This window comes from Staurois parvus, unplaced genomic scaffold (assembly GCF_062004578.1).
Source record: "Staurois parvus isolate SC_StPar_1 unplaced genomic scaffold, SC_StPar_1.0 ptg000169l, whole genome shotgun sequence".
Classification (NCBI taxonomy): domain Eukaryota; kingdom Metazoa; phylum Chordata; class Amphibia; order Anura; family Ranidae; genus Staurois; species Staurois parvus.
Genome location: NW_028317965.1, coordinates 3,644,419 through 3,657,368, shown reverse-complemented (window position 1 = coordinate 3,657,368; position 12,950 = coordinate 3,644,419). Strand labels below are relative to the sequence as shown.

Below are 12,950 nucleotides of genomic sequence, written 5' to 3'. Positions count from 1 at the left end.
TCCCCCCCCCCCAAAAAAAACCCAACAAATTATTACAGGCAATAAGGAAAGAGGGATGAAAGATGTTTGGTGTGGAGGAACTGGATTGGCCTGCTTTGACCTTAATCTAACCGAACGCCTGAATTGGAAGGACAATTGTTAGCCAAGTTTTTATATCTAACACCTGACCTCATAATAATTTGACTTAATGGACACAAATTTGCACAGGCACGTACCAAAATCTTGTGAACAGCCTTCCCAAATGAGTGTAGGCTGGTATAATCGCAAAAGTGTGCCAACTCCATATAATGTCTTTGATTTTGAAATAGGATGTCCAAGAAGATCAAATAGGTGTGATGGTCAGATGTCCATGAATATTTGGCCATACAATGTATACCTACTGTTCTTATTATCAAGTCAACAGTTGCAATCATATGGCTGAATGGGCACTAATTCCCATAGGCATGTGCCAAACTCTTACAAAAAGCCTTCCCAGAAGAATGGAGGCTGTTATAGCCACAAAAGGGGTACAAACAACATATAATGCCCATGATTTTGGAATGTGATGCCCAGCAAGGTCATATAGATGTGATGGTCAGGTTTCCATGAATGTTTGGCCATAAATTTTACATCTTTGTTCTTGTAGCCAAGTCAACAGTTGTGATATACTACTTTATCTTACAAACTGCCACAAAAGCAAGCACCATTTCATTTGAAACTTTTCAGCCTGTAAATGAGCAATGATAGCCTGACATCGTATTATTTGTTAATGGAAGTAACAATCTGAAAATATTAGCCTCCGGTATATTTTATTAACAGAGTTGTAAAGATTTCAATGAAAAGTGTCAAAAAAGTTGCCAAGATAAGTGTTATTTTAAGAGTGCTGTTAGATGGGAGGAAAATAAAAATAAATGAAAGGCGCGGATATAAAACATTACGGCTTGCCCAGATCTTGAAAATCAAGAAGTCGAGGCGGTTTGAGGCATAAATCTTATTAGATGTTACTGGCTCAAGCTGTAGATTGCATAGTGCCTGCGGGATCTGTGCACTGATCTCTGATTTCAAAAGTGCTTAAGCACCAACTTCAATTAAATGGTGGGTAATCAATTACAACAATCAAACATGATTATCATAATACATTTATTTCCACACTTAGCCTCTGGTTTGAAAACATTGTCTGGTGTAATAGTGTTTTACTTGGGAAGATATAAAGGGACATGATGTACAATGTATGTGTAAATGGGCAACAGATGCTTTTACATACTTAAGGAGACTGCAGCATGGGTGATAGAAAGGGATAGACTATGATAGAGTGAAGAAAGGATGGACAAGTAGAGCATGGTATGTTGGTGGGAAAGAAACTCTAAAAGCTGTGCCCCAAAAAAGCAGGTAGAGTGGAAAGGACTAGTTACCAGTATTTCCCGTGGTCTCCCTACGACTGGTCTTTACCTATTACTGACTTAACATACCTTATTCATCACTGTGTTTCTGTGTGAAGGCAGGGCTTTGCTTCCTCATGTCAGAGCCACCAGCAAGGATCTCCAGTGATTAGCACTCAGAGGCATCAGCACCTTAGATCTCACATTGCAGATATGAAACAATATGCAGAATAGTGCTTACATACCTTCACATACTGGTAATTGCACTGGCTTTTTTGGAGGGGGGGGGGTTCATGAGTAATTACAGGCAAAACCTATTGCCAGGGACCATCGCGACGCATGGGTCTACACATGCGTAGGCGTCTGTCAAGACATACAGGTAGCAGGGCACTAGGACCCAGGCGCACCCGTCGTCTTGACAGTACTAGGCAGGCACTGGGACCTAGGCGGCGACTGTCAGGTGCAGGGCGGCTACTTAAGCCAGCCCTGCACAGATGCTTGTTGCTGAATGGTCTTTTGTATCCTGTTGCCTGTGTAGTGAGTACTCTGATCTGGATTGTCTGACCTTGTTGCCTTCTCCTGTCCTGACCCCTTGGCTTGCCTGACTATGCTCCTGGATGTTCCCTTATAGATCTGATCTTTTGGTATTGACCCTGTGTGTGACCCGACTATCCTTTGCCTATCGTCTTGTACCTCACCGACCCGCTAGTTACCGACCCGGCTTGTTTGACTCTGACTTTGCTCATCCGTCCATCCATCCCTCAGGGATCCCTGGGCTCCGTCACATCAGACTCTTAACCCGCTGGAGCCCTTGGTAGACTCCTGTACCTCTGGTAGAGATACCTAGCAGCTGCGACCTGGTCCCGGAGCGCTCCAAGTCCATCCCCACCATCAGGGGCCCTGGTGAATAAGTGCTCCGGTACTTAGACTCCCCACTCTGGGGAGGCTCTATCAGGGGACTGATAGAGGTACTGTCAGGCGGTCCGTTACACCTATTTTTTCAGAGTACTGCTTATGCACAATTAACACTTCTAGACATTCTATAATATAGATATTTTTAAAGTTCAGGTCTGCACAAAATTTAAACTAGGGTGACCCCACATTTCTTGCAAAGTCATTTGGCTCTTCTCTTCAGCTCTTGAGGATCCAAAATTAAACATAGTTGGGTAAACCTTTATCATCCCTAAAGACTGAAAGAACAGATACCAAAATAGTAGAGAGGTAGTCTAAATTTCCCCAGAGTTCAGCTTTAAGAAAACAGAAAAATGTGTTCTGTACAGAATATATTGTGAACACTCTATTTGACACCCCCCCCCCCATCCCCCACAAGGTATAGAGATTCAGAGATAATTCCATGCACTTTTATTTTGCATTCAATAAAGTGAAGAAAAGTTACAACTGACTTCTTCTCTCTTTGCTACAAAAACAAAGAGAAATCAAGAAATCAACACACTTGTAATACCAATCCCAACCATTTTTTATTTTTATTTTTAAATAGTGCAGCCGTATATGGGCAGCACAGTGGCTAAACGGTTAGCATTTCCACCTTGCAGTACTAGGGTTGTTGGCTCAAATACCAGCCACAGCACCTCCTGCCCGGAGTTTGCATGTTCTCCCTGTGCTTGCTTGGGTTTCCTCCGGGAACTCCAGTTTCCTCCCACACTCCAAAGACATACTGGTAGGTTAATTGGATCCTGTCTAAATTGGCCCTAGAATGTGTATGAATGTAAGTTAGAGACCTGAGATTGTACACCCTTTGAGGGTTAGGGACTGATGTGAATGTACAATATATATAAAGCACTGCATAAATTGACAGCGCTATATATGTACCTGAAACAAACAAATAATAAAATATATAAGGGTTTTATTGCTGCATTTGTGCCCATTAGGTAAATATCCCTAACTTTCCAACTGGGCAAACTTGCCTTGACAAGCATTCTGCATAGAAGGACTCTTTAGCTCTGATTCAGCAGGAAGTGAGGCAAGGCTGGATTCTAAAGGTGTGCTGTGGCCCACCCTTCCCTAGATATTAGGGGCACATCCCAAGTTGTTCTGCACACTGTGTGCAGCTCAGCATTCTTCCTCCTGACCACCCTGTGGGATTCCTACGCCATACATAAAGATCCCACAAGAGCCCTTCACTACATACAGAACTCCCATGAGAGCCCTGCACTGCACACATAGGCCCCCCAAGAGCCCACACTGACTTTTGCTACTTGTGTGGAAGGAGTAGGAGTGGTCGCTCTGCAAAGATTTGACACACTCCCTGCAAAGTCAAATCTATAGCTCTCCAATCAGGAAGGCTCTAGCTCTGAGGGCAAGGCCAGATCTAAAGGGGTGCTGGGAAGGGCCTCACACCCCTAGATTTCAGTGGAGCCCCCCCGGTTGCTCTGGAGGCTGTGCACGGCTAAGTGTACCTTCTCTTGACCATTCTGCTGCCGAATTCCTGCACTGCACACAGAGCTCCTCCAAGAGCCCCGCACTGTCTGGCCTTTTATCCATTATTACTGTAGATCTGAATTTCCAATGCATTTACAAAAAAAGTTGTTTTTTTTGTTAGGACAGTATGGGGGGGGGGCATTGGAGAGACAAAAAACCAAGGAAGTACAACCTCCATAGCTTTAACTGTTTTATCTGTGGCGTGGTGGACAGTGCAGCCTGTATGCTTGATATGCCAAATTGCATTATCACTTTGTTCTGTATCATTTCTTAGTTCGGAAAGTAGACCCCTTTTTTAATGCACCCCCAGATCAGACAGCGGTACTATTTGTAGATAAAACCTCATGACATGGCTGGAGCATTAGATGCATTCCGTAGGCACCAATTATATTTCTTAAACTGACTATTGTCCACCAGGAATATGGAATCTGCAGAGGATGAGGGTCCAGCTGTTTTTTCCTTGAAGGGTGCACTAAAGGCAAACATTACACATTCAATTTGTTCTTAGGAAACCTCTTTAACAAGTAAAATATTTTACATTATCATGCCTCATGGAGGCGTTCTATTCAAATTTCCTTTAATGGCAAATACAATAGGCAAACCGTAAAATGCCAGTCATAAATCAAGGTATGTGTGATTAAAACCCTGCCAAATTTAGTGAAATATCAAAGTGCATATCCTTTACAGATATAGCAAGCTTTATGGCTCCCACTGGTACATTGTAAAATGACACGCTCAATGCTTGACTAGGTGAAAGCTACATTAACAATGCATTAGGTTGCTTTGAAAAGCACCATGTTCTAATACCCTTTTCCGAATGCTGTAATGTGCCATTGGGTGCAATAACATTTCCCACACCTGTATATTAAAACCAATAAGCAATGCAGGACAACGGAAGGCAAAGGCTAGTGTAACCTTTTCAATGCCAGGAGCTTTTGAAACTCATTATAGACAATGAATGCATCAACACGCTGTACTTGCCTAAATTCAGTCAGTGATTTAAAAGTAAACTACAAGTTTAACCCCTTTTCCCTAATGTAAATCTAAATCCTAATTAGATGGCATTTAATTTGCTAAAGCAATTTCCATGACTTTTCCTTTGAGACGATTCTTCTTTATTCCATCTAAATGAAGCTAAACTCCTGCAACCTCGGGAAAGCCACTTCCATTCTCCATGCATGTTCTCCATAAGTGGATCTATGTTCAGGGGACTTCCCAATGGTGGAAAATGCCTGCACAATTATCACTGGCTTGACCACATGTTGAGGTTAATTTACTAACAGGCTGTTCACTTGGCAAGGGAATTTTCACCTTGAAAGAGCATTTTCCCTTAGCTCAGTGAATGGAATGAGTCTCTGTTGGCTTCCATCATCCAATCATGTACAAGCATAAACACCTTTTTTTTTTACCTTGCACGTGGTTGGTTATTACATTTTTCACCACATTCACTAAGCAAAGGGACATTTTCCTTGCAAATCAAACAGCCTATTTGCTCTTAGTAAATCAAACCTATAATGTCCATTAGAGATCCACGTCATACCAGCACAGTGGGAGACATTGACAGTGTTGTCATCACATAATAGGAAGTGCCTAAACAATGACCCTCATGGCAGGGTTACCACGCTGCAGATTTAAAGAATAAGTTCACCTTTTGACAAAAAGTAATAAATGTGCATTTTTTTGCGGGTAAAAAATGTGCATTTATTATTTTTTGTTGCAGGAGCCTGTAAAACATTGCACCAGCGATCAGCAGGTTGCTGGTGCCATGCAGATCTTCTGCAGACCTGTCAGTATATCTACTTGCCCATACTGGATGTACGGAATGTATGAGCAAGCAGATATACTGACAGAAAAACTTAATGAACTCCCACAGCTCTCTACAGCGCTGTAGTAGTTTATTGAGAACTACAAGCTGACAGTCGCTAAGTTTTCTCATTCACAAAGGACTGTGAATAAGTAACGTGGCCAGGCAGGCTGAACCCCCCATGGCTGCGGTTTTGAAAAAATTTTGACAGCTAGCGGGTAGATAAGATCCCCTGCCAACTGTCAAAGTGGGGGGCTGGCGATGAACCGGGGCCTGTCCTTTCATAACATGTTACATCCTGAATATGGGTGTAACATGTAATATGTTATCAAAAGGGAACTTTTAAAGAGATTGAAAATGACTTCAGAAATGACATGAATGTTAAAAATTATATCAGATTTTAGTGCATGGGTTTACAGTACATCTACCTTAAGTTTAGGCTGCATATAAATGTCTTCTTAATGGCTACTATGAAAAAATCACAGTTCTTAGTACTCTATGTTTGACACATAAGGAATTCAATGGTGGCCCCATCTCACTAAATCTTAGTTCTTAACTCCTGAGGGACCTATGTATCTTTTTTGCTACATACAATATATAAAAGAGCGCATGAGCTTACATACATACAAAGTGTAGCTTTACTCCTCTTCCCATTCAGATCCTAAAGCTTTGTTGTCCAAGCAGCAACAGAGATACTTGCCCTACAATTAAGCCCCAGTAGGGGGCAAAGCACATTAAGGAAGGATATGGGTGGAGTGTCTCTGTCACAGCTTGAACAATAAACTTTTGTAGCTTAAAGAGAACCCATCTAAAAATAAATGCAAATACCAGCAAAGAAAGATCATTTAGGCCCCTTGCACATGGAGCCAATAAGCCACCATTTGTTGCTTCCAGCTTTTTACTGCACCCAGGAGGGAGTGGTGCAACATAGACCCTGTAATACCAAAAAATCCAATTAGGACCAGGGAATAGCTATATTTGATATGTATGCTAATACCAACATTCTGGGGAGTTGTCACCAATATACTAATATACTGTGCACCAAAGTTCTAAAACATGGATTTGACACCTACAATGGCAAATACAAAACATTTTTTTTAATATAACCATATACTGTAAAAATTATTGTTCCAGTGTATAGTAACCCAGTGTTCCCCTTCCTCTCTTTCTCTCCCTTTTCCCACCTATCTCCCCACCTACCTACCAAAACCTATGCAAATGCCCTCTGAGCCCACCCGGGGGGGGGGGGGGTTAGATGACCACATGGATGCCCTGCTAGGAAACCTCTGGATTGCCTCTGGGTTGGACGGCTAAGAGTGTGATTGTTGATAGGTATACATAGGAGTCATCCTTGAAGAGTATGCCACAGCAGACTAAGTATACGGACCTTATACTTAGTCTGCTGTGGCATATTCTCCAAGAAGGACTCCTCTGTTTATCTACCGGCAATCATTCTCTTAGGCACATGACACCCAACCCAGAGACAATGTACTGGTTGCCTAGCGGGGCATCTGTGTGATCATCTACTCTCCAGGGGATGGGGGATGGGGAAGGGTGTTTTCAGAGGATGCATAGGTAGGTAGGTCGGGGAGGAGGGGAAAAATAGGTGGGGAAAAAAAGGGAGGGAAGGAGGGGAAGGGGAACACTGAGTTACTATACACTGGAACAATAATTTTTTATATCTTTATATTAATAAAACTTTTTGTATTAGCCATTGTACGTGCCAGATCTATTTTTTGGTTTTTTGAGGCGTAGTATATACCCTGCTTCAAGGTAGCGTGGAAAAGTCTATGGCAACCTGCAGATGGATGGGGCTGAGTGCTTTATGGAGCGGTACCCGTGTTTACGGCTCCTATGTGTTCAGGGATGAATGCCGATCAAGCAAAAATACTTTTGAAACCCAAAACAAATAAGTGATGCTTACTTTTGACAACTTTGCCAATAAATAACAGTGAATTCTAGAGTTGTGTCACAAAGAAGGTGATAACATGAGACGCTGGTATTATTTAACGAGGTTAAGCCTATTACAAGTTAATTCTTGTTTTCTGCATTCTATTCCCTTTGGAGTCACAGTATTGTGGTCTTTTTAGATTCTTAATCCTGGGATAAACCAAGTGGTGTGTCAATCTAATAACTAATGATCATTCTAATGACAGCTGAAGAGATTTTCATTATTATCCATGAAGGATTAGTGTTTTTTTCTCACAAAAAAAGATAATGCTTTTAAAGTGGACATGTCAGTATGTGTTAGTCTTCATTACATTTGAAGCTTACCATTAATTTCTGTATGTAAAAAATACTATTTGTAGTAGACTGGTATAAAAAAGATCCACAATTGAAGTTGTGCAAGGGTTAAAGGCTCATTTATGCCTACATTACATTTGTCTACCTAATCCCTCCCTCTCATAGGCTCTCTACATGTTGTAAAGCCCCTTCTTCTAACGACTGGCTTCTGTTGAACGGTTTTGCTGTAAAACCAGCATTCGATTAGCACTTGTAGCTAATGGCTCCAAGCACTAATCAGTGTAATCTGGCAGAGGGAGCCGGAAATCCACCTGGCAGAATACAATGGAACAGCGGATCCCTGCACTACACATTGTTGTGTTGATGTGGGGATCTGTCCAGGGGTGGAATGACAACTCATGGGGCCCCCGGGCAATAGGGGATCATGGGGCCCCTGTGTCCTTGCCCAAACTCAAAAAAGCCTATGAAAAAGGTACCAGGGGCATCTCATGGGGCCCCCTACTGACCCCAGGCCCTCGGGCAGTGCCCGAGTTTCCAAATGGTCAGTCCACCCCTGGATCTGTCAGTTTTTTATTCATTCAGCCTGCTGTTTGAACAAAAAAAAAAAATGGAACATGTATACCCATCTTAACACCAGCCTCTGAAGCCCCTTTTCTAAGGCACTCCATCACCCGCAGGCACTTTTATGCCAACAAGTACTTTTGTCTACCTAATCCCTCGCTCTCCTCGGCTTCCTCCGTGCTGTAAAACTGGCCCCCTCACCCCCATCTCTAAGGTGCTTCATTGGTTGCAGGCACTCCTATGTCATCAAGTACTTTGGTCTACCTAATCTCTCACTCTCCTAGGCTTCCTCCGTGCTGTAAAACCGATCTCGCAGCCCCTTCTCTAAGGTGCTCCATCCCTCACAGGCACTCATATGTCACCAAGTACTTTTGTCTACCTAAGCGTTTACTCTCATGGGCTCCCTTCATTTTGAAATTCTGGCCCATGCAGCCCCTGCTCTAAGGTGCTCCATCGGTCATAGGCACTCTCATATCATCAAGTACAACGCAGGGCCAATAGCCTGAATTGTACTTGAGGATGCTGAGGGACATTTCACAACCCAGATCATTGGGGAAAGGAGTTGACAAATAAAGTAAGTAAAAATCTCTTTTCCTTATATTCTAAGCATTTAACCCTTGCAATGTAGGTGAAGCCCCACTGAAAGGATTTTTTTTTCACTTTAAGTTTTCATGAATGCATTCTGCATTTTATCATGCCTAGCTAGTGTTTTGTTGCTTGACAAATACACAACAAAACACAGGAATGCTATCCACATTTGGGGTGCCACTAAGAAATAATGGCACCACAAGCGTGTGGTGTGTATTTTAGCGTATTTTTGCACATTTCCAACAACGCAGGGCAGAAACTCTCCGTTGTGAATGCAGCCTTCACATTTAATTCATTGTTTTTTGTTATTTAACAAATGTTGAAGTAGAAAACTAATGTACAGCCTATAGATACCTGTCCTTAGCTTTTTAGCAGCTCATGCACTTTCAGTGTGACACAAGTTTACCTTAGTGCTGTATAGCAAACCATATTACAAAAATAAAATGCATCAGCTTCCATTAACATTACATTTCCTGAAAGTTCAGGGCCATTATGCTGTTTCACACCCTTAAGCATCCCATTGAGTACCATAACAGGGCTATCTGAAGTTTGCACACAGAATCTTGGGTAATTTGAGGAAATCAATAGCCATACTTACTTATGTGAGTACAATAGATATGTGCTGTAGGCTGACTTGCTCAGCACCATCTCTAGCCTTATCCTATATGCATGGATTTAAGCCGTGCATCTATTGCTGACTACAGAAATAGCATATCTGTGATTATTGCCTGTGAGATGCTTAAAAGCTGCTAACCCATCCGTATGATCATTATTGCTGTATAATGATAATAGTGGAATGATATTGTCCGTGCCAATTAGGCTTCACAGCCTTCCGAGGAAGGACATGCTTTAAATAAAGGTAGGCTACCTGCTAGATATAAAAATCAATGTACATGATAATTCAGTACATCCAGGAAAAAGAAGGCAAATATTGATGTACAAGATTACTTTGCATCACAGGGCTAAAATCTGCCCAACACGCTACTTAGCAGCAGTATAACATGCGGATAGTCAAAATGTTTGATTGTCTTTGCATTTAAAAGGCATGCATGAACTGATCTGCATATATAATAAAGAGTAATGGCTTGTACGTAATCCTTTCCATAACCAATTGTGCCGTATGCAGGTTAGAATCCCAGGAAATGCAGAGAAAAGAGAATTTCACTAAAGTTGGGCTGTTCATCTGTGGTACCTTTATACTCATGGGAGAATTTTGCAGGCTGCCATTGATGCCTCATTCTTTTAAGGGTGTTAGTTCCTTCGCTGCCATGTCGATGCTTTGACCTCACTCACCCAGGACAAGAATATAGATAAAGAAGAAGATATTTTTGTAACATTCATTTACAACATGCTCTTTTCGAGTTTGTGACTTAAAAGTATTAAATCCAGTCCCTAAAATGAGTCCAGGAATTGCATCCTCAGTACCTCACCCATGAGCGATATACAGAACTTTAGTATGTAAATAGAATTTTGAGGATGGTTATTCATGCATGCATTGTCCAAACCCCCTCAAGGCAAGATATCTGAACTGAGCTAATGAGAGCTCTATAAACATGTGTGGTCAACTCAGTTGACCCCTTTTACACTATGTGATTGGAGAGCAGAGGTATGAACCTGAAAGCAGGAGGTCAGCCCTCAAGCTTATCAAGGGGTAACAAGAGTCAAGAGAGTAGACCCATCTGGCATCAAACCCCATTCACCCTGTTGAGGGTTGTACAGCTAAAGGTGATACAGTATTATAGTTAATTTAAGAAAATGCCAGCATGCCAGAAAATGCCAAAACCTCAAAAGTCTCAACATTTATTGAGGGTCAAATACAGTGGCAAGCAATCGGCATACATCATTTGGCATGTGTTCCAGAAACATGAAGTGGAAATACCTTGCATTGTTCAAACCCCTTCATGGCAAGACATCTGCAGTGAGCTAATGAGTCTGCTAAATATGATAAAGTATTATAGCTCATTCAAAAAAAAGCCAACTTGCCAAAAAATGCCAAAACCTCAAAATTCCAAACACATATTGAGGTTCAAATACAGTGGCAAGCAATCTGCAGACAGCATTTAGCATGTGTTCCAGAAACCTGAAGTGGATATACCTTGTGTTCCACTAATCAGACGCTGTCATCATTTACTGCCTCTTCCCCCAGTTGGCCACAGAATGAGCTATGAACACATGGTCAACCATGGCCCACATCAGTGCTTTCTTGGTATTATATGTGATTATCTGTTACCATTATTTAAAACTGCCTTTTATGGCTTTTCATTGTTATGTTCCTTTTTATTTTTGTTATTTTGTTATTTTTGTTTCATTCTTTGTAAATGGCATTGACAGCTCCTGGGTCCTACCATGCCCTTTGATCATTGCAGATTAATGTACTGTTTTTTGCTACTTTGTCCAAATTTGATGTATACTGAAGCAAGCTTTGTTCCCGTTACTATGTGGACCGTAAGTTAGACTATTTCTCATTTGCTGGTCAACTGAGGGAAGAGGTGATGCATAATGACGGATTCCAGTTATTGGAAAGAGTGCTTCTGGTTTTTGGCATGCATGCCAACTGCTGTATATGGATTGCTTGGCATACAGTGGATGAGGATGGTTTTCTGGAATGTCACTAAAGTTCTAGTACTTGCTCAGTATGGCTATGCATACTCAATCAAGGACATGTGTTTTACAACAATGGCATGGGTCTGATGTGTCTGTCACCTTGAGAAAGGAGCCTGGTTTGACCCTGAAATGTTAGTGGATATGTTTGCTTTTTGTACTTTTTCAACACACTTTTCTGTATGCATAGAACCACAACACATTTTTAGTGTGATGTCCAGGGGTGGACTGACAACTCATGGGGCCCCTGGGCAATAGGGGATCATGGGGCCCCTGTGTCCTTGCCTAAACTCAAAAAAGCCTATGAAAAGGTACCAGGGGCATCTCATGGGGCCCCCTACTGACCCCGGGCAGTGCCCAAGTTTCCAAATGGTCAGTCCGCCCCTGGTGATGTCTAATTCTTGAATGAGTCTTTACAACTTGTTTAATAGATTGTTGACATCTACTTGCATAGGAAGCCTCCCATCAAATTTTACCTTTAGCATGCAAAAATTTCAATTGGAATTTAGTCAAAAGTAGTCCTAAAATAGAACTACAAATTAAACAAAACATACTTTTGGTTTCTAAAAAGCTACATTGTATGCCACCGCTAACCTAGAGAATGACCTCTGTACATTATTTTTGATAATTCTTTCTTAAGAAGATAACCTAAGGATGGTGTTGCAAAATGATGTCACCACACTGCTCCAATAAGGATGTAATCTCAGGTTTAGAGGAGGGGAGACACAAAAATTGCATCCAGACTTCACTTTTAATATTTGTCCAACAAACAAAAAACAGTTATTATTGGGAAACATCAGGAAAATACAAATGTTCATCCTGTAATGAGGTAGACAGTCTACAAGCCTTTTTTCACCAATAGTAAAGCTCAGCCAGCAGTTTTTTTTTCAAACAGAGGTATTCCATTTATTCCTAAGATCTATACATTGTATTTACATAAAACAATGAATACCAAGAGAAAAATCCATCACAGTTTTTTATTTTCAGAACAAAACTTAATTATTCCTTTGCTCAATAGTAGTTATTAATCACCTTAATGCTTGGTAAGGAGCTTTCCTTTAAAGCTGGCCACACATGATTAGACTTAATAGGTGGCTAGTGGATTATTTTAGTTAATTTTCAACTGTTAGCTCAAATCCATGGCAAAGGAAATATGAGCGCTATATTAAAACCTCATGGGATGCTCAGACAGTATTGAAGAGTAGTGGACATTTCTTTGTGGGCAGTTTGTCTTTCCCAGGACAAGTCCAGGTTCTGATATCTGAAGTGTGTGAGTAGCGAAGCACTGTTATAAGGACAATTAGAATGGGACCAAAAAGATCCGGGAACTTTGGTTTGACAAATTTGATATATGT

General features: G+C 41.4%; 1 protein-coding gene across 17 annotated transcripts in view; it reads left to right on the top strand.

The window, feature by feature from the left end:
* The window catches only part of NRXN1 (neurexin 1), a 2,017,115-nt gene that overhangs the window by 1,990,063 nt on the left and 14,102 nt on the right, over positions 1–12,950 (top strand). The window lies entirely within an intron of this gene.